The 20151-nt window shown below is 42.8% G+C and overlaps 1 long non-coding RNA gene across 2 annotated transcripts; it reads right to left on the bottom strand.

Moving 5' to 3' along the window:
• Positions 1–221: 221 nt before the first annotated feature.
• Positions 222–15336, bottom strand: LOC110704382. 2 transcript variants are annotated; one of them, XR_002507927.1, is made up of 4 exons: positions 14948–15336; positions 1362–1427; positions 1137–1266; positions 222–674 (listed from the first exon to the last, which is right to left on the bottom strand). It is a non-coding gene; the product is annotated as an uncharacterized LOC110704382 (long non-coding RNA). The 2 variants fall into 2 exon arrangements; XR_002507926.1 differs by lacking the exon at positions 14948–15336 and adding an exon at positions 1520–1618 and having other exon boundaries at positions 224–674.
• Between the last annotated feature and the right edge of the window lie 4815 nt (positions 15337–20151).

Below are 20151 nucleotides of genomic sequence, written 5' to 3'. Positions count from 1 at the left end.
ACTTTCATGAACCTTGAATTTGGGGATCTAGATGCTTCTTGGTTCCGCCGCCGCTGCCGTTAACTTTTCCGACGATCGGAATATTCTCATATTACAGCTGAGCTTGCTCGCTTTACTCCTTGTATGATACTTTCCACCTTGAGTATTCTTATTGCACTCTATTTTTCCTCTTTGTTTTATATTAAGTAATTTAATGTAGAACAGAGGAGAAGAGAGAAGAGAGAGAGTGTAGGAACTCAAAAAAATTCAAAGGAAAAAACGGAAAGAAGAGGGAGGGGGTCATTAAAAATCAAGTGCAAGTCACATGGAAAAAGTCAACGCGGGAGATTTAGGTCTATGTCGGAATGTAGAGTCGGGTGGCGTTTGACAACAAAATTTAATAATTGGGTTGTCCTGGGCAACATATTTTTTTTTTCGGGCGGTTTTTGACAAAAATGTGTTTTTAATGGGAGGTTTTTAACAAAATTTCCTAATTAGTAAGTATAATAACATATATCAAATCTAATTTTACATATTATCAAACACAAAATCCAATTTTACAACTCAATAATATTGTAAATAAAAAATAGTAAATAACAAGAAGCAACAGCATCCAAACAACCGCAGCAGAATCCAAGAGAAGTAGTAACACGCAGCTCCAGCATCAGTTAAGCAGCTCCAACAGCAGCAACAACCTTACAAAATAACCATGAAAAGTCATATAAGTATATTATGCAACAACCCAAATAGGTAAGCAGTAAACAACAAAACCGACATACAAATTTCAAATTATTACATGTCCTAAAGGAGAGACAAGCACAGATGTGTAAGCGCGCACACATGCACTAGACAGCAACAAAAAAAAAGACATTCTCAACATTCATCCAAATTTACATTAAATTTTACATTAAATGATTTAATGTGCATAAGATCTATGTCAAAGAAACTCAGTAGATGTATAACACGTCATTTAAAGGAAACCAAAATCAATTATAACTTAACTAAGGTCTCAATTATAACTTCACAAAGACAGAAATAGAGAGACCTTTGCAACCTCCGATTTGTCGAGTTTATCTATATAAGTTCGGAAAAGGAAAAGAAAACCCATCAGACACATGACATTTAAAATCATATTGTAGATAAAGTTTAAAACTCACTTTAATTCTTTGGGCCTCGGAAAGCTCCTCCCTGATATTTAAATTCTCTGGCACAATCAACCAACTTCTTCTTCAAGTTCTCAATTTCCTGTTCCAAGCCAGCAGTCCTGATAGACCAATAGAAACACTCCTGGCATTTGAAATTCCCATTCCAGAAGACAGCACATTATTCAGATAAACAATTGAAACACCCAGAAGTTTCACTTATTCATATATGTTGTTTACCTTTGACAATACATCTGAATGGCAAAAGCAATATAACTGGGACCTGCGTGCACAACTCATCTTTCTCTAACAATAAAAACAATACAAGCATCATGTGTTACCAGTACAGCAGAAGACTGATAGTAAAAAAGTATATCAGAACATCCAATATTGCTCACAGGAAAGAAATTATGAATGACACTTGTTTCGGGGTTTTCTGATGTCCTGCGGGAGAGTTACAATTCCGAGACTGGAACCGGACGCCTGTACCTGCAAAACAAACGGATGCTCCGGATGATTGGAGATCCGCCTCCAACGGTCAAGTTAGTACTTGATTAAGGAGTAATTAATGCGGAAATTAAAGTGATTGGGTCTCTCTAGGTGAGAGTGTTTAATGTGTGTAATCTGCGTTTTTTAGCATGTTTTTTCTCTCTTAATGAGGATTAAGGGAGGTATTTATAACCTCGGGAAACGTGCCAATCTAGGTTTAGGTTAACCTTGGGTTGATTGGGCTTCCCTCGGAAGTTGGGCCTAGGTGGCCGGATATCCCAGGTGTCATGGGAAGGACACGTGTCGTGTCGTAATTGGTCCATAGTGGACGGATCATTGCTTGACACGTGGCAGGCTCCTATTGGCCCATGTGACGGACACATGGCGGAACCTGATTGGTCCACTTGTCAGATGGTGATTGGTGGGGAAAAATCCCCTAATCATTTGCCCCTCATAGGTGGCACGTGACTGGTCACGTGTTACCTGTGACAGGTATCGCCCTGTAACAGGCGACGGCCTGCTACAGGTGTCACTCGGCGAGAGGCCGAGAGATTCTCCCGCCAAAATTTTGAATTCTGGAAGTGACCCTTCGCCTTCTCACTTCGCCTATATAAAGGAGTGTTGACTTCGGTCATTTTCACACTTGAAAACTTTGCGAGAGAACATTCGGACCCCTGAACTTGCTCTGACATTTTGGACCCTTTCTGCCTACCGCCTGCTCTGACAAGCCGACTGCAAAGGATTTTCAGAATTTCATCAATCGTCACTCGTTCAGGTAACCGTCGGTCCTCTTACTCTTAATTTTCTCTTTACTTTATTCTTTTTTGAAATGGCACCACGGAAGCACACGACACGACCTAGGTTAGTGATCAGCCGGTCATCGGGGACGGCTGAATCTAGGACTAGGAGTGCCGCCTGCCCTTTTCTGGACCCATCTTTGCCCTTTATACAAAGTCCGACTGTATCTGTGTCTATGCAGAGCATGATGGCCAGAACAAAAAAGACTGCCAGGATCTCAAACTCAGACGGCTCCTCCCACAGGGTGCCGATTAGTGAAACATCTGACCAGGCGCCAGATGTGGAAGTGAAACAAAGCGGCTTGAAAGCCGGCAGTTCTGAGGGAGGAGTCAAAGTGACCCCTTCCCATTTTACAGTTGACAATTCTACATTCTCTCCTGCTCCTTTTAAAGGAGAGGAGGCGGGCCCCTCCGGGAGAGGGGAAGAGTCGTCCTCTTCGGACTCGTCAGAGGACGATTCCGAGTCTAGCTCTTCTGGCCATGCTTCCCTGGACACAGAAGAGAAAAACAGTCGCCTACAAGAGGCGAGGCTTTCTCACGCAGTTGAGAAGGGGGACGATTGGGCGAGCCATCCGCCTCTCACCGAGAGCAAAATACCCCCTACTACTGTACGGTACCTCGGGGCCGGATCACGGCCATGCAAGAGAAAGTGGAGAGCTTTATCGCAAACCACACAATGGGCCCCGGCTTTTTAGTATTCGTGCCGGATCCAGAAGACACAGTCGTATGGCCGACTGGTTCCAGTTATGATGACGGCTGCTTTGGCTGCTACGAGGTGGCCATCAAGGCTGGGCTGCGCTTCCCACTACATCCGGCTGTTCAGCGGATCTTGGATGGGTATGAGTTGGGGTTATGGCAGTTAGCCCCGAACTCCTGGGTTAACGTACTCGGCTATGTGGCCGGGTGCGAACTGTATGGGGTGGAGCCGAACTTCGAGGCTTTCGCCCACATGAACTACCTCAGCCGGACCCCTAAGGCAGGCGGTACCGGCTGGTATCAATTGACGAGCCACAGGGGCTACCTCATGACGAGAGGTAAAGCAAACAAATGGAAGGACTGGCGGAGCACCTTCCTTATCATTGAGAGTTCAGACACAGAGCTGAACAAGCGCTTCAACAGGTGGAACAGGAATCCGCCCCTTCTTGCAGGCGGCCGCAGCATGCCGCCTGTTCCCCCCAAGGCTAAGAAAGAGATCCTAGATAAAGGACTCTTCAAAGTAGAGTCGAAGGTGAACTCTACTTCAGGGGTACGAGAGCAAGTACCCCTGCACTGCGTCCCGAGCTTCAAATGGCTCTACGACGAGTACTTTTTGGCCGCCTGTGGCCTCAGCAGTCGGTGCTCAAGAGGTACGAGAGCAAGTACCCCTGCACTGCGTCCCGAGCTTCAAATGGCTCTACGACGAGTACTTTTTGGCCGCCTGTGGCCTCAGCAGTCGGTGCTCAAGAGGTAGCCGGCCTGTCGAATACTCTGTTGTTCCGTGCATTTCTTGTTATGACTTTTATTAACTTTGCTATTTGTTTTTGCAGCGGACGCCATGAGCAAAATTACCGCCTCCAAGACTGCGGCGGCCATGTTGCAGGCCTCCATCATGCAACAGTCTTCAACCGACTCCCCCAACAAGGGAGCACCCTTGGTGGGCTTCGAACCTTTCACCCTCTTTTTGGAGTTGTGTTTATGCATATACTGACTCTTTTCTTCTTTTTTAGACGGGCGCTCCAAGAGATTCTTCTTCCCAACAGCCGGACCCCAAGGCCCGGAGGACGACTGTTGCGAGCTCTCCTGGTTCTGCCAGGAAACATGCGGCGGCTGAGAAACAGCCGGCCACTTCTTCTAAAACTCCAGCTGGGCCACCTAAAAGTATGAAATTATCCTTGTAAATTTTAGACTTGCTCCCTTCTTTACTAGGTCTAATCCGTTTGTTTATGCTTGATGCAGCCGGCCCTTAGGAGCCTGACTTGGTCGAGGTGGCCAAGTCTATGATCAAGGTCGTTCCTCCAGCTGAAAGGGAGGCGGTCAGGGGTGTCGGCACCCTTGACCTAGACGGGATTGCAGGGGTCCTTGCTGAGGTATACTTAGCATATTTTTGAGTATTTGAATTCCAGGACGCCTGTTTCCTTTTTGTTTGGAAACTGACGCCTGTTCCCCCTTTTTACTTAGGCCCTGCTCCGAGTGAACGGCCTTCGCAAGCCGCTTGACCGGAAGAACAAAGAGGTAAAGGCTGCAAAAGCTATGGCCGCCTCTGACTGTGATAAGGCAATGTTTCAAATTGCCCAAAATGAAGTTCTGACCATTGATATTCTTTATTATCAGGCGCAGGCTACCGCCGCTATCCGGGCTCAGTTAGAGGCGGCCCAGAAGAGGAATAGCGAGCTGGAGGCGACCATCAACAACCTCAAGGCCGAGCTGAGACCTCTTCGCCAAAAGATGTCCTCATACGAAACCTTGGAGAAATCCTTGGCGAGCGTAAAGGTACGCCTGGTGACCCAGGAGAAGAGTCTTACTCAGGAGCTCTCGGAAAAGGCCGAGCAAGAAAAGAAAGAGCTGGTCCGGGAGATGATGGAAGACTCTGCTCAAATCCAGCGCATGACTTGGGGCCGCCTCTTCCCCAATGCCGACTTTGCCTCATGGGAAAAAACGTACTGCCAGTGTTCTGATAGATATAATCAAGAGATCCTGGCGGCTGCTGAGGAAGAGGCGTTGGAGGAGGAGCCGGTAGTGGCGCTTGTGCCGCTTGGGGGTAATGCATCAAAGAAGGATGCAGCTGAAGCCGAGTCCAGCAAGAAGAGTGCTGACAGGCGGCAGCTGCTAATATTGAAGATCTGCCCCCTTCTTAAGCTTTATCTCTTCTTTCCACGGCCTGCGTGCCGTTTGTTTGTATTTACCCGGCCAGGGGGCCGGGGCTTTGAATATTTTGCCGGTCTTTAATGACCGGCTTCTTTTTAATGAATTTTTTTGTTTTGCTTCAAACTTGTTCAAGTATTGAATATTCTGATATCCAATTGTACACTATACCGACTGTTTTACATGGCCGATAGTGGCAGACAGGTACAGATAGTTAGTCACGCCGCCTATGCCCCTGGACGACTGGTCGTCTGTTTCCAGGCTAGACGATCAGTCGGCCATTTATCCAATCGGTATTCGAACCATTTTAAAGACTGGATCCCCTTTAGGCAGGCGGTCCTGCCATTTGTAAAATTAACCAAGTAGGAAAGTGGTTTCCTACTTGTCATGTTTTTAGGCTAGAGACTTTAGGCCGTCTAGGCCGAATGTTCCCCGCCATATTTAATCTAGTGTGAGCCGGTGCTGTATGAACACCTTTTTAGTTTCATACTAAATTTTTAAGGAGTGACCAAGTAAACATGATTGTTACCTAGTCGCCAAGTAACTGAGTAGTAGAGGTATCAAGCGGTGGGTACCGGTTGTTCCCCTTTATTCGCCAATGTTTGTTGGCTTTTAACTCATAGGTTGTTAACCTAGCAGGAGTAGTGGTTGAGAGCCCCTGTTTGCTAAAAACAGGCGGACGACTCATACCTTTTAGGCTCCATACTAAGTTTGAGAGAGTGACTATGAGTTAACTTTGGTGTTACTCAATCGCCGTCACTCCTGCTTGAGTAGTAAAGGTACCAGGCGGCGGAGGCCGGCTGAACCTTTTGATTCGCCAATGTTTGTTGGCTATTAACTCAAGAGGTACCCCCTGCATTTATCCCAAGTAATACAGGCGGTCATCTGACTCAGATGTCAACTGCTACCACTGGTTTGGTTAGTGATAGAGTTATCCTTGTCTCAAAAACGGCTACGTGGTTGCCCTTGGGGACAGTCGTGTAGGTGCCGTGTAATTAGTTTATAGAGCAATGTTTCACCCAAAAGGGAGCTGCTCTCTGCGACGAATTTCATCCGGAGGGATGCCGCCGGACGCCTGCTATGATGTTGGGACAGGTCGTATTAGTTTTGAAGATTGGATCAGTTGGCTTGGCGCCTGGTCTGATCATTCGGCCTGTGGCCTTGGTTAGTTCTTGGTGAACGTAGGTGCTAAGTAAAAGGAGGGTAGCCGCCTGTTTAGGCACAGGGTCGGCAAGGTCCTGATCATTTTTAGTTAAGTATAAGGGGGGTGGCTGTGTGTTTGGAACCAGTCGGCCCTCTTCTATGGAGAGTAGCCGACTATATGTCCAGACGGCATGCCCCTATGGTGATAGAGTAAAATATTCAATGGAGAGTAGCCGACTGTAAAGGTACAGGCGGCATGCCCCTCTGAAGATAGAGTAAAATACTCAATGGAGAGTAGCCGACTGTAAAGGTACAGACGGCATGCCCCTCTGAAGATAGAGTAAAATACTCAATGGAGAGTAGCCGACTGTAAAGGTACAGACGGCATGCCCCTCTGAAGATAGAGTAAAATATTCAATGGAGAGTAGCCGACTGTTTGTCAGCAGGCATGCCTCTCTTAGTACAAAATTGAATATTAAGTATGCAAACTTTTATTAAGTAGCCCTTGACTATTTACATCATTCAAAAGAAATATTTCTTAAAATTATCTACATTCCAAGTTCGAGGCAACGGTTGTCCGTCTGGTGTTCCCAGACAGTAGGTACCGTCCCTGACCTCTTCACAGATTCGGTAGGGTCCTTCCCAGTTGGGAGTTAGTTTGCCAGACTCATTAGCCCTACCAACTGCTTCCATTTTTCTAAGTACAAAGTGTCCCACTTTGAGTGGACGCCTGTGTACTTTTTTGTTGTATGATCTAGTCATTCTCAGGCGGTAAATTTCATGGCGCAAGACAGCATTGCCCCTCCTTTCAGAAAGTGAGTCTAATGCCAGCCGCATGGCTTCCCAGTTTGCCTCTTCGTCATATAGCATTACTCAAAGAGTCGGCTCGTAGTGTTCTATTGGAAGAACACCTTCCGCACCATAAGTTAGGAGGAATGGAGTTTCTCCAGTCGCCCCTTTTTCAGTCGTCCTAATGGCCCAGAGAACATGTGGTAATTCATCCACCCATAGGCCGCCTGCTCGTTCAATCTTTTTCTTGAGACCGTCTGAGATGATTTTATTAAAGGCTTCTACCTGGCCGTTTGCTTGTGGACGGCCGACAGATGCAAAGTAGTGTGCAATTCCTTGGTCACCCAAGCAGCTTTTGAGAATGGGCGTCTCAAATTGGGGACCATTATCAAAAACCATAGACATGGGAACCCCGAACCGAGTGATGACATTTTTCCAAATGAATGAAATTACATCCTTCGTCTTGATTCCCTTTACAGCCTCCGCCTCTACCCATTTAGTGAAGTAGTCGACGACAACAAGTATGTACCTCCTTCCGCCTGTAGCAGGCGTATATGGACCCAGAATATCCATGCCCCACTTAGCAAACGGTAGTGGGCTATGGATGGTAGTGAGGTCAGTAGCCGGACGGTGAATTAGTTTGCCAAACCTTTGGCACTTGTCACATTTTTTCACCATCACCATCGCATCTGCTTCTAAAGTAGGCCAAAAGTAGCCCTGCAGCCTTGCCCGTTGAGCAAGCGTCCTACCGCCTATATGGGAAGCACAGTAACCAGAGTGAAGATCGTCCAGTATCTCTCGCCCCTTTTCTGGAGTAACACACTTTAAGAAGGGTTGAAGGTACCCCCTTTTGTGAAGTTCTCCCTTTATTATTTCAAAACTGGTTGGTCGTTTTTTCAGTGCTGCCGCCTGTTGATGATCATCCGGCAGGGTACCATTTGTCAGATATGCCCTGATTGGATCCATCCAGGTTGAGCTTCTGTCTAAGATTCCAATAGGTTCTTTCTCAATGCTTCTCCTCTCCATTACTTCCCAAAAAACAGTTCGAGGAGTATCACAGGAGGCGGATGATGCTAATTTTGAAAGTGCATCCGCCTGGTTGTTTTCTGCTCTCGGCACTTGGGTCAGATGGAAATCCTCAAGGGAGCCGACTGCTTGTCGGACCGCCTGTAAATACTTGATCATGGCCGGATGGGTTGCTTCGTATTCGCCATTGTACTGACTCACTATCAATTGTGAATCGGAACAGGCGTCTATTTTTCTTGCTCCTGCCGCCTTGCACATGCGGATTTCGGCTAGTAAAGCTTCATATTCTGCCTCATTGTTTGAGGCCTGAAAACTGAAGCGTAGAGCATACTCGTACCTGTCGCCCTCTGGCGACTGACATATGACGCCTGCTCCACAACCATTTGAAGTAGAACTTCTGTCCACATATACCTTCCAGACTTGGTCTGTAACTTGAGAGTCAGGAGGACGAGTCATCTCAACAATAAAGTCAGCAAAGGCTTGCCCCTTCACTGCTTTTCTAGGCTCGAAGGTAACTTCAAGGCTCTGTATTTCTATGGCCCATTTGATCATTCGGCCAGACGACTCCATGATGGTCAGTGGCCGCTTGATAGGTTGGTCTGTATACACGACGACTGCATGTGCCAAAAAGTAGGGCTTCAATTTTTTAACAGCCATGAAGAGTGCGAGACCAAATTTCTCCACTAAGGGATACCTCAACTCGGCATTTTTCAGTACATGACTGACAAAGTAGACCGGGAGCTGACAGCCGTCTCTTTCAGCAAGGAGAACAGCGCTTAACACATAATCAGAGACGGCCAGGTACATGTAGAGTACTTCTTTGGGCAAAGGGCTGACCAGCCTCGCAAGGAATGCAAGTGAACTTTCAATTTCTGGAAGGCCGCCTCAGCATCCGGCCCCCATTCAAACCTTGCCTTTTTCTTAATTGCCTGGAAAAAGTATAGGCATTTGTCGCCTGATCGGCTTAGAAATCTTCCCAAGGCCGCCAGACAACCTGTTAACTTCTGAACCTCTCGGATGGTACGAGGCGACTGCATGTCAATGACCGCCTGCACCTTCTCAGGGTTCGCCTCTATTCCTCTCTGATTGATAAGGAATCCGAGAAATTTCCCAGACTCAACTCCAAAGAAACATTTCTTGGGATTGAGCATGACATGGTGCCGCCTGAGTGTGGCGAAAGTTTCTCGGAGGTCCGAGAGATGATCTTTCTGAAGTTTAGACTTGACAATCATATCATCAATATATGCCTCGACATTTCTCCCAATTTGATCAAAGAACACAGTGTTTATCATTCGCTGGAAAGTGGCCGGGGCATTCTTAAGACCAAACGGCATGACCGTGTAACAGTATAACCTCTGATCAGTGACGAAGGCCGTCTTCTCCTGATCTTTCTTCCATAAAGGAATTTGATGGAAACCAGAGTAGGCGTCCATAAAGCTCATCAAAGCATGGCCGGCTGTTGAGTCGACCAGGCTATCAATTTTAGGCAGAGGGTAACTGTCTTTGGGGCACGCCTTGTTTAAGTCTGTGTAGTCTACACACATTCGCCAGGTGCCATTCGGCTTTTTAACAAGCACCACATTTGCAACCCAGTCTGGGAAGTAACATTGCCGAATGAACCCTGCATCAAGTAATTTTTTAACTTCGGCGGCTGCCGCCTGACTTCTTTCTTCGCCATGGTTCCGCTTCTTCTGCCTTACCGGCTTCTTTTTCGGATCCACAACCAGTTTATGTACCGCCAGGTCAGGACTAATGCCTGGCATTTCGTGGACTTCGAATGCAAAGATGTCCTTGTATTCTTTCAATAGTTTGTAAAAGTCGTCACCTAGGACTCTCAGAGCAGTCGTCCCAACTTTGACTGTTCGGTCAGGACGCGAGTCGTCTAAGGTCAGGTCCGTATGCTCACCAGCCGGCTGAGGGCGGAATTCATCCGACCACTCCTCTGCCAATGATTGCTATTTTCTGTCTTTTCTTGCGGCCCCTGTTTGGGATGCCTTTCTCTTCTTGCCGCCTGCTTCTTGAACAGGCGCACTCTCCTTGACATTGTCAAGGTCTATTTTTCCACCACTCGACCCAGTGGTCATAACAGTGGGCTTGACATCCGAGAGATAGCACTCTCGGGCCATCCTTTGATCTCCCCTTAGGGACCCGACTGTTCCATTATCCCTCTCAAACTTGAGCAACATAAGAGATGGGATTATAACAGCCTTGGAATTATTCAGGGTTGGTCGTCCCAGAATCATATTGTAGGCCGAGAGTTCTTCTACTACCAGGAACCGGACTACCATGTGTCGTCCTTCCCCTTTTTCGCCCAGGCGGATGGGTAAATCCACTCGTCCTACTGGGTGGACGACTCCTCCTCCAAACCCTACTAAAGGGTGGGATGCCGGATGTATGCAATCAGTCTAATATTTTAGTTTCGACAGACATTTGCTACTGATGAGATCTGAGGAGCTTCCGGTATCTATGAGGATTCGGCCAACTCTCTGGTTGGCCACTTTACATTCAATAACGATAGGGTCGTCATGCGGTCCTCTTACCCCTCCTAGATCTTCTTCAGTGATGACAATTTCAGGAAATGAATATTTGGAGGGCCGTTCTTGGTGAACGGAATTTACATCTAACCGTCTGATATTGTCTTTGTTGCCCCTAATAGTGGGGCCGCCTCCTGAGAAGCCGCCTGCAATGGTGTAGACGACTGCATCATCTGTATCGGAGCTGTCGGCCTGTTGATTCTTTTTGGTCGACTGCTTTTTTGAGGAAGTGTTCCCCGTAGATTTCTTGACATAAGTGTCAAGATCACCTTGCTCAGCCAGGCGGTCCAGATACCGCATAAGACTGATGCATTCATTGGTGTGATGACCAACATCTTCATGATAATCACAGAATTTTTCTTGGTTCCGGTTGTTTGCAGAACCCTTCATGGGGACCGGCTTCTCAATTGAGATCCGTCCCTTGATTTCCTTTAGGATAAATTGGCTATCCTTGTTAAACGCATACTTTGGGGAGTATGGTTTGAATTCTTTTTTCTTTTTCTGGGCCGGCTGTTTAGAGGAATCAGCAGCCCAGACCTCTTTTCTCTTCTCGTCTTTGTTTGACGACTGTTTCTGTCGTCCTTCTCTTTTGTCGGACCTTTTCCCGTCTGACTGTTTTATCGTACTACAAAGATCAGTCGCCTGTATATAGGCTTCCGCTTCAATCAAGGCCTCTTGAAGAGTCGCCACCCTCTTTCGGACCAAATCAAATTTGAAGGTCGACCCGTCTTTGAGACCTCTGAAAAAATCAGTATAGGCTACTTCATCCAGTAACCCTTGAATCTGTATTCTCATCAGGTTAAACCGCCTGATGTAAGAACGAAGCCCCTCCTTCTCACCCTGCTGAATTGTTCCTAAATCAAGGGTCGTCTTCTTCGCAGGGATGTTCATGGCGAAGTTGGAGGTGAATAAGTAAGCAAGCGTCTTGAAGCTATTTACACAACCAGTCGGCAGGTTGCCGAACCATTGTTGTGCGATTCCTTTGAGAGTCGCTGGGAAACACTTGCACCAAGTGGGATCATCCAACCCTTGAAGGTACATCAGGTTGGTGAATGCCATCAGATGGTCTTCTGGGTTAGTAGTGCCGTCATAGGGGCCTACTAATACATTTTTCACTTTGGCCGGCTGAGCGGCTTCAGTAATTTCCTTGGAGAAGGCCGACGGCTGTTCGCCAAGTCTAAGCAACCGTAACTGCCAGTCCATAGGTTGGACGTGTTTTGCTGCATGTCCACCAAACGGAGGTGGTTGTAAAAAATACTGTTGTTGCGGTACAAACGGTAAGTTTGGTACCGCCTGGTCGCTATGATAGCCGGATTGACGGGAGGTGCCGCCTGACTGACTCTCATGATACGACTGAGTATGCCTCATCGAGGTATTTCGCAGACTGTCTTGGAGGTTTGAAGTAGAGGCCGACTCTGACAATCAGTCACCCTTCTTCTGCTCTAGCAGTAGCCGAGCGTCTGTGTATGTTTTCCTCGACCCGTCCGCCTGAATATGACGAACAGGTTTCCTATTTCCTGGAGTAGGAAAACGGTATTTTGTGAAATCAAGGGCAGGTGGCTCCCGCTTCCTAGATTTAGGATGAGGAGTCGCCTCTCGGCCTTGAACTGGCTTCCTCTTCTGTGAAGTGGAGGGTTTCTTAGCCGACTGCTCCTTGTCCAGAGCAGGCGGCTTCTTGTTGATCAACTCTTGAATTTCTCCCTTGAAGTCCCTCATGAATGTCATGAGTTCACTCCTTGTGATGGGAGCAGACCCATCAGTCAGCTGTTGCCGAACAGGCGGTGCGCCTGCTGGCTCGCTTCCTGTATGAAGATGTTCTCGTTCCCTCCTTTCGGTATGACGGGTACGTCGGGCCCTTAGGGTCCCGTCTGAAGCTGTGTGAGCTTCAACTTCAAATTCATTCTCAGTATCGTGGTCCGCCTGAACTAGAGGGTCGTCCAGGGGACGTCTTTCTTCAGGAGTCGGTACAAACGTGGATGCCATCTCAGAAGTACTCTCCCCACAGACGGCGCCAAGATGTTTCGGTGTTTTCTGATGTCCTGCGGGAGAGTTACAATTCCGAGACTGGAACCGGACGCCTGTACCTGCAAAATAAACGGATGCTCCGGATGATTGGAGATCCGCCTCCAACGGTCAAGTTAGTACTTGATTAAGGAGTAATTAATGCGGAAATTAAAGTGATTGGGTCTCTCTAGGTGAGAGTGTTTAATGTGTGTAATCTGCGTTTTTTAGCATGTTTTTTCTCTCTTAATGAGGATTAAGGGAGGTATTTATAACCTCGGGAAACGTGCCAATCTAGGTTTAGGTTAACCTTGGGCTGATTGGGCTTCCCTCGGAAGTTGGGCCTAGGTGGCCGGATATCCCAGGTGTCATGGGAAGGACACGTGTCGTGTCGTAATTGGTCCATAGTGGACGGATCATTGCTTGACACGTGGCAGGCTCCTATTGGCCCATGTGACGGACACATGGCGGAACCTGATTGGTCCACTTGTCAGATGGTGATTGGTGGGGAAAAATCCCCTAATCAACACTTGAACAAGATATTCCAGTGGGAAGAAATTGAACTTAATACATACAAAAAGTTGGGTGTCAATCCTTAAGCAAAAATCAGGTCCAAGCAACTAATTCCCAAATATTTCATAAGTGAACAATCCTGCTCCCATTTTACCACCAAACTTGAAAAAACAAAAAATAAAGGTATCCCAGAAATATCACAGTAATAAAAATTTGTTTAAAAACAAATTATATCGTCTTAGCAAACATTAAACACCTTCCTTTATAACCACAATCTCGGAAAAGGAGAGAAACAAGGTGACTAACATGAGCAGTGCTCTAAACCGTCACCCGTAGTTTTCAACAACCTTACAAACAGAAAGAGAAGTTCTGAAAGTAAAACTAGCTACAAAAGCATCTTGCAGGATCAGGTTTGTCATTAACGGGAGTTAAGACTCAGGTTACCAATTTGGCAAGGGGAGGACTCAACAACCAAACAAAATCAATCCAACAAAAGTTTCAATAGTCTTGATCATGAAACTTAATAGCAATGGTCAACTAGACAATTATTACAAGTCATGCCACCTTTTTTTTTTTCTAGTTTTATCAAATTATCTCTACACAATTTGTTTGGGGAATGATATCAATGAATTTAATTTGGTTGTCAAATTCACAAGCAATCTGGAAAGAGAATCTCAGGTTAAAATTAAATACATCACAATTTTAAAGTTTAATTCAAAGAAAACAAGCACAGTAATTCTTTTCAAATAAAAAGTAAATCTTATTATGAGCTATACTTCTCTTCAAATACATAGCCCTTGATTATTATGTGCTGAGTTTATCTCTTCAAATACATTGCCCTTGCTTACTATGAGATGAGTTTATCTCTTCACCCTTTTAAAGATGCAAATCAACTAGAAAATCTGTAAAGTCATGCATCAAATAAATGGCACCAGGTATTTTACTTCAACCAAGGTGACTAAAAGGCTCAAATTTAAGTCAAGTAGACCAAGTGTAATCACAAAAGACTTTTACAACTCATATCATACACAAGTGCACAAAATAGGCTGATGGACTTATCCTAAGCCTTTTAACAGTTTTTATCTATAGATGCTTCTGCTGATACATTGCACTTGATTAGTACATCACCTAGCTTAGGGTTCGTTTAAATTAAGCTTTAATTTCCCCATACCAATTGGAACTTAATGCCTAAGAGATACTAGAACACATGATTAGCAATGACTCCATAAACCACAAACTAAAGCAGCTAAACACCCAAAACACAAATTATAAAAAATAGAAACTTTTGGGAAAACAAAGATAGTTAGGGGACCTAAATCACACTGATTCCAACACTATAATAATGAGAAAAAAATTTGATAATCCAATCAATCATAACCAATTAACAAACCAAATAAGATAATCCGATCTACCCAGCAATAAACTATGCTTCAAAAAACACAAATTAAACACCAATAAAAGCAAACATCCAGAAAAAAAAGAACCCCACTTCAATTTAATCACGATTAATCAAAATCCAGAATATAAATAAGGTAAAAAAAAGCTCAATGAAATGTACTCAGATTCAAGGATATCAAAAACCCCAGAAAAAGTAGCATATATAACAGAATATAGAAAGATTAATAATAATAATAATAAAAAAAAAAAAAAAAAAGGGAAGAGGAGTAAAAAAAAAAAAAGGGAAGAGGAGTACCTGGTATTGTAGCCCTCCCTAGCTTAGTAATTAACGAAAATATTCCCAAATTAGTCAGAAATTCGACCACGGTTTTTACTCCCCAGCCAGCAGCAACAACAATCAATTAATAATTCAAGAGAAACATAGGCAAAAATCAAAGAAATACAGTAGAAGGATATATAGAGAGAATGAGGATAGAGAAAATCGTCATTTTTTATCAGCAACCACCTCAACCAGGTGACGAAGGATCTTCATCTTTTCTCTTTCATGTCCCCTCTTCCTCCTTCGCTGAAACCCTTAATCACCTCTTAGAAAATGTAAATCTTGAAATTGACAATCGAAAATTAAATAAATAAAAATCATACCTATTCTCAAATGGAGGTCAGACCGTGAGAAAAAGGAAGAGAATGAGGAAGACAATTAGTATTATATACTCCTAGAGTACAATGGATCATGCTACTCCTTACAAATATGTTTGAGTTATTTTGCGTACACTTTTTGTTATTTTGCTTAAATGTTGTGTTATTTAGTTATTTTGTTACAACAATATGTTATTTACTTATTTACTTCAACCTCCATTTATGCTATTTTTAATTTACAAAATAACAAGAACTTATTTATAAATAACATGTATATAAATTGAAATAATAATAAGTTTTACATCAAAATAACATTAGCAGCTTTGAGTTTAAAGAGAATCGAACACTTCAAGAGGTACTAAATTTCTTGACATGAACACATTTGAACCCTTAAATGGTTTCAAATCAATTAATTTCTAAGAAACCCAGAAAATTGGAAGAAAAAAAGAGGAGAGAGAAAGTGTCTTTGATTTAGAATTGGAGTAGTGAGAGGAAGAGAGAGAGAGTGAGAGGTTAATTTTTGGGAAACCCAGAAAATTGGATGAAGAAGGGAAGAGAATGCGTGTGATTTTGAGTTGGAGTAGCTGAGAGAGGAAGAGAGACTATGGGAGGAAGATGACTGAGAAAAAAGGCAAAATAACATACATTTATTTAAAAATAACATATATATAAATTGAAATAATAAGAAGTTAATATCAAAATAACATGAATTTATAAAATCTGGAGTACCATGTGCACGGTACTCCAGGGGTAAGATAGAAATTGCGGAGGACGGGCATCAAAGCCCTTGAATACCGGTGAAAACAGGGAGTAGGAAGATGGAGAATTTTAAGACATAGATAAAGAGAGAGAAAAAAAATGAGAGAGACGGAAACTCGTATGAGGGAAAGAGTTAGCCCGGTTTGGGTTTTTTAATTCTTAGTTGTATGTTTGTAACGGACGTTTAAGCGTTGGTTAGTTGGTTACAAACAAAAAGTCAATTTACGTTTGACCGACTTATTTGTATCGGGTACAAATTGTCAGTTACAAAATTGTTGTATTCGTAACTGACAAAATTATACCCGATACAAATACTATAGTTTTTGTAACGAGCATTTTATTGCCCGTTACAAATACTAATTTTTCACCTTTTACGCCACTTTATTATAACGGGCTATTATTTTGCCCGTTATGAAAAGATTAATTGTAATTGGCCTAGTTTTGCTCATTACAAATAGCCTGTTACAAATGGCATTTTTTCCACTAGTGACTCAAGCTTCCCCATCTCCACCTTCCTCGATATCCACCCACCTCCCCCAATCTCTACCCACATCTAAAAAAAAAAATGAAGGGTGAAATCAAGGGCATGGTCAACCCAAAGGGAAGGGGTGACCATGTCCTCTATGGAAGCTCCTTCAATTGATGATGGTTTGGGTTCGACAGTTCGTAGATGGGTCGAGTTAACGCCGACGATGGGTCGAGTTCGTAGATAGGTGGGCGACGAAGTGATGATGGTGATGGTGATGGTGGTGGTGGTGGTTGTGGTGGCTGTGATGGTTGAGGTAGAAGAGGAGTGAGGAGAGAGAAAGTTGAATGGTAGATATGAAAAGACAAGACTTCCCCTTGACTAACATATTTAACTTGGACTCATCATTGCAAAGCATAACACCTACACTTTTTTACCATAGTACTCCCCTTGTAAGGAGGTTTTTTTTTCCTTAAAAAAAATCACATCTTCTGTTGGTCTTCAACACCATAACCATAATTCATGATAATCTATACTATATATTAAACACCATAACCATATTTCATGTTGTAGGGAATATTTCAAGCATTAACCCCTAGCTCGAAGAACCCCACTGTGATCATACACTAAAGTACGGTGGCGTCTAAAGGGAAAAAAGATAGAACAAAAGAGTCGCCAACAAGTTTTTTAGGAACTTGTAAACTGTTCACGAGGTGAAGTTTACACCCCTTAACGATCCAAGAGATCGTCAACTCCATAAGGTCTTGAACCAAATAGGGTTCGAGGATGAAGGTACAAATCCAACCTAAAAGAGATTGAACCTGCCCTAATAATAGGTCTCTACTTTATTCTGATCGTATTCATGTGCGCTTTTTAACTAACATGCAATCAATAGGTTTACCCTAAACCTGTTTATCTATGTTGGTTGAATATTAATGCACAAAAAAAACTATTATTGGCGATCACTTGAATTATAATCAAATTAACCCTAAACAAGATTATTAATTATCTTATTAAGCGTGATTACCAGTACAAATTCCCTTTAAACATACAATAAAAGGCGTGATCAAGCAATAAAAATAAATAAGTATCAACAAGCAACGTAATAAGCATAATAATAATCATAATAATCATAATCATGTTAAAGCATAATATTAATAGCAAGATCCTACGCATGATACTAACAAGATTAATAACAAACCCTAGCATGTCAGTAGACAATAAAAATCAAAGCTTTAACCCTAACATGATATTAACAATCATAAATATTAGGAAAGAAAATAGGAAGCATCGCAGGAATCATAATTGATTTAAGAAACTTATTCTTTACCCTAGACATGATACTAGGAAGCATTCTTTTAAACATACTTGATATTAGAAATTACCCTAAACATGATACTAGGAATCAAAATAATAATCTAAGCATGATTTCTATATCAAAATATCAATTAAACAATTAAAGCACTTACTTTGATGCCTCGTACCTCTTTCTAATGACAAAATACACGCGTTAGTAGCTTCAAGGAAAATAATAAAACAAAACAATTAAATTAAATAATTGAAAGAGAGATTTGGGACCAAACCCTCAGAAATTAAACCTTTCACGTCTAAGGCGAAACAACTTCGAATATGGCTAGGTATGTCTAGTGCTAATGTTTGAGGAATTGTGTTTGTAAAAAGCTAGGCTTAGAAAGAGAGAGAGAGAATCAAGAATTTCTTGATGAGAGTTGATGAGAATTGGTAAGAATAAGAATTGATGAGAATTGATGAATGAAAACGGAGTTTTTAGGAAGCTATTTATAGAGAAAATCAGCCAAAAAGATAAAAAAATAAAACAGAGTTCTGACGCGCATAAAACCTGATTAGCATCGACATTGGCAATTAGCGCCAGGCGCTGAAGGTTAGCGCCAGACGCTAATAATCAGTTTCACGCGTTTTGTTTTTATCATATCTTTTGATCCCGAAGTCCAAATAAGGAATATAATATGTCTTTGGAAAGCTCTTGAAGTTTACTTTCCAACCCAATTATAATCAGATTAAAATATTTTGTATATAAAACGATATGATCGAAATAGTGGAAGGGTGTCAGTTTTGGATAGAGTTTCATGTCTCATTCATATCTTTTTAGTTATAACTCGGATTTTATATTATAATATATAATTGGAAAGATAATTTCAAGATCTATCCAAACATATAAAATTTGGATAAATATTATGAGGAACGAAAATAAAAACTGAATATATTCCACTTCGTACAAAACAAGGATTCTAAAAAAGAGTAGTTTTATTCAATTTCAAACTCTTTAAAACATAATTATCAATCCTAAATCCATTAGGATTTAAATGTACCTTCTAGAGTATTCTAGAAGACTATAATCAATCCTAATAGCTTTAGGAATAATAATTAATAATAGGCCCTCCTCTAGATCATTGGGCCGCATATAAAAACAAAATCGGGCCCAGTTTAACATTTTGGCCATAACTTCCTCATTATTCATCGGAATTGGGCTTATAATATATCGTTGGAAAGTTCTTTTCAAGCTCCATCCAACTACACTATTATTGGACCCTTATCATGGACCAAACTAAACTAGAATGCACGTTTTTTAAAACTAAGGTAAGAAAAGAAATATTTTCAAAAACAGAAAGAAGAGATATTTTAATAAAATCATCCTCATCACTAGACTTTTTACACTTTCTCTTTATTCGATAATAAAATGACGTGAAAAGTATTCATCACCGGGTTTGATTTTGGGGAGACACATTTGGGTGTCTACAGAAGCCCCCACTTTGACTGAGTTTGGAGAAACGCAAGTTTCGAAAACAAAAGTGAAAGTATCGATAGGGACGGAGAATGATTCAGAACGTTCTGCGATGCTAAATCACTCTTGTAACGCCGATATCTGCAAACTAGCGTTAGTTAAACAGATAAAAGAGTTAAGAAACCCATATCTTGCACCGTCGAGCACACATCTCTGAAAGTAATCGATTTGTTGCTGCTTTTGCTGTATTGACGACCTCCTGCAATCTAGAGAATGCCATCCCGCTTGAAGACTGCTACGCTTGTAATCGCCTCCAATTCCGCCATGATAATATTCCACATGCCAGGGAACACTATCGAAGACAACTTCGCTTGAAATCACGTTCAGTTGTTTGTGACAACTCTCCGCAAGCTAGGGAATGCTGCTAAAGATATACTCGCTTGAAGCTATCCTCATCTGTTGCGATAATATTCCAAAGAAAATTACCGAAGATCCACGCTTGTCGATCTTTAAAAGCTCGCTTGAACTTTGCTTCTGTTATGCCTGTACGTCGACGCTTTGCTGCTTGTGAACCAGTACGTCGGTGCTTTTGCTGTGATGAAAATCCTCTTTTCTTTGGGAATAGTTGCCAACACAACTCTCTTGTATGATGTATGACAATCCGATTTAGGGAAAGTTATCAATTCTTAGTAACAATCCATCCTTGGAAATGTTGCTACGATGAAGCGACAATCCGTATCTCGGAAAATTTGCCAAAATCCAATTTTGGGAAAAGTTGCCAATGCTTCGTAACAATCTGTCATAAGAATTTTGCTACGATCGAAAATCCACATCTTGGAATATAACTCTTGAAAGCAATCAACCTTGGAAATTGCCA

The sequence above is a fragment of the Chenopodium quinoa genome, unplaced genomic scaffold, assembly GCF_001683475.1.
Source record: "Chenopodium quinoa cultivar QQ74 unplaced genomic scaffold, ASM168347v1, whole genome shotgun sequence".
Lineage (NCBI taxonomy): Eukaryota > Viridiplantae > Streptophyta > Magnoliopsida > Caryophyllales > Amaranthaceae > Chenopodium > Chenopodium quinoa.
This window is presented reverse-complemented; position numbering and strand designations above follow the sequence as displayed.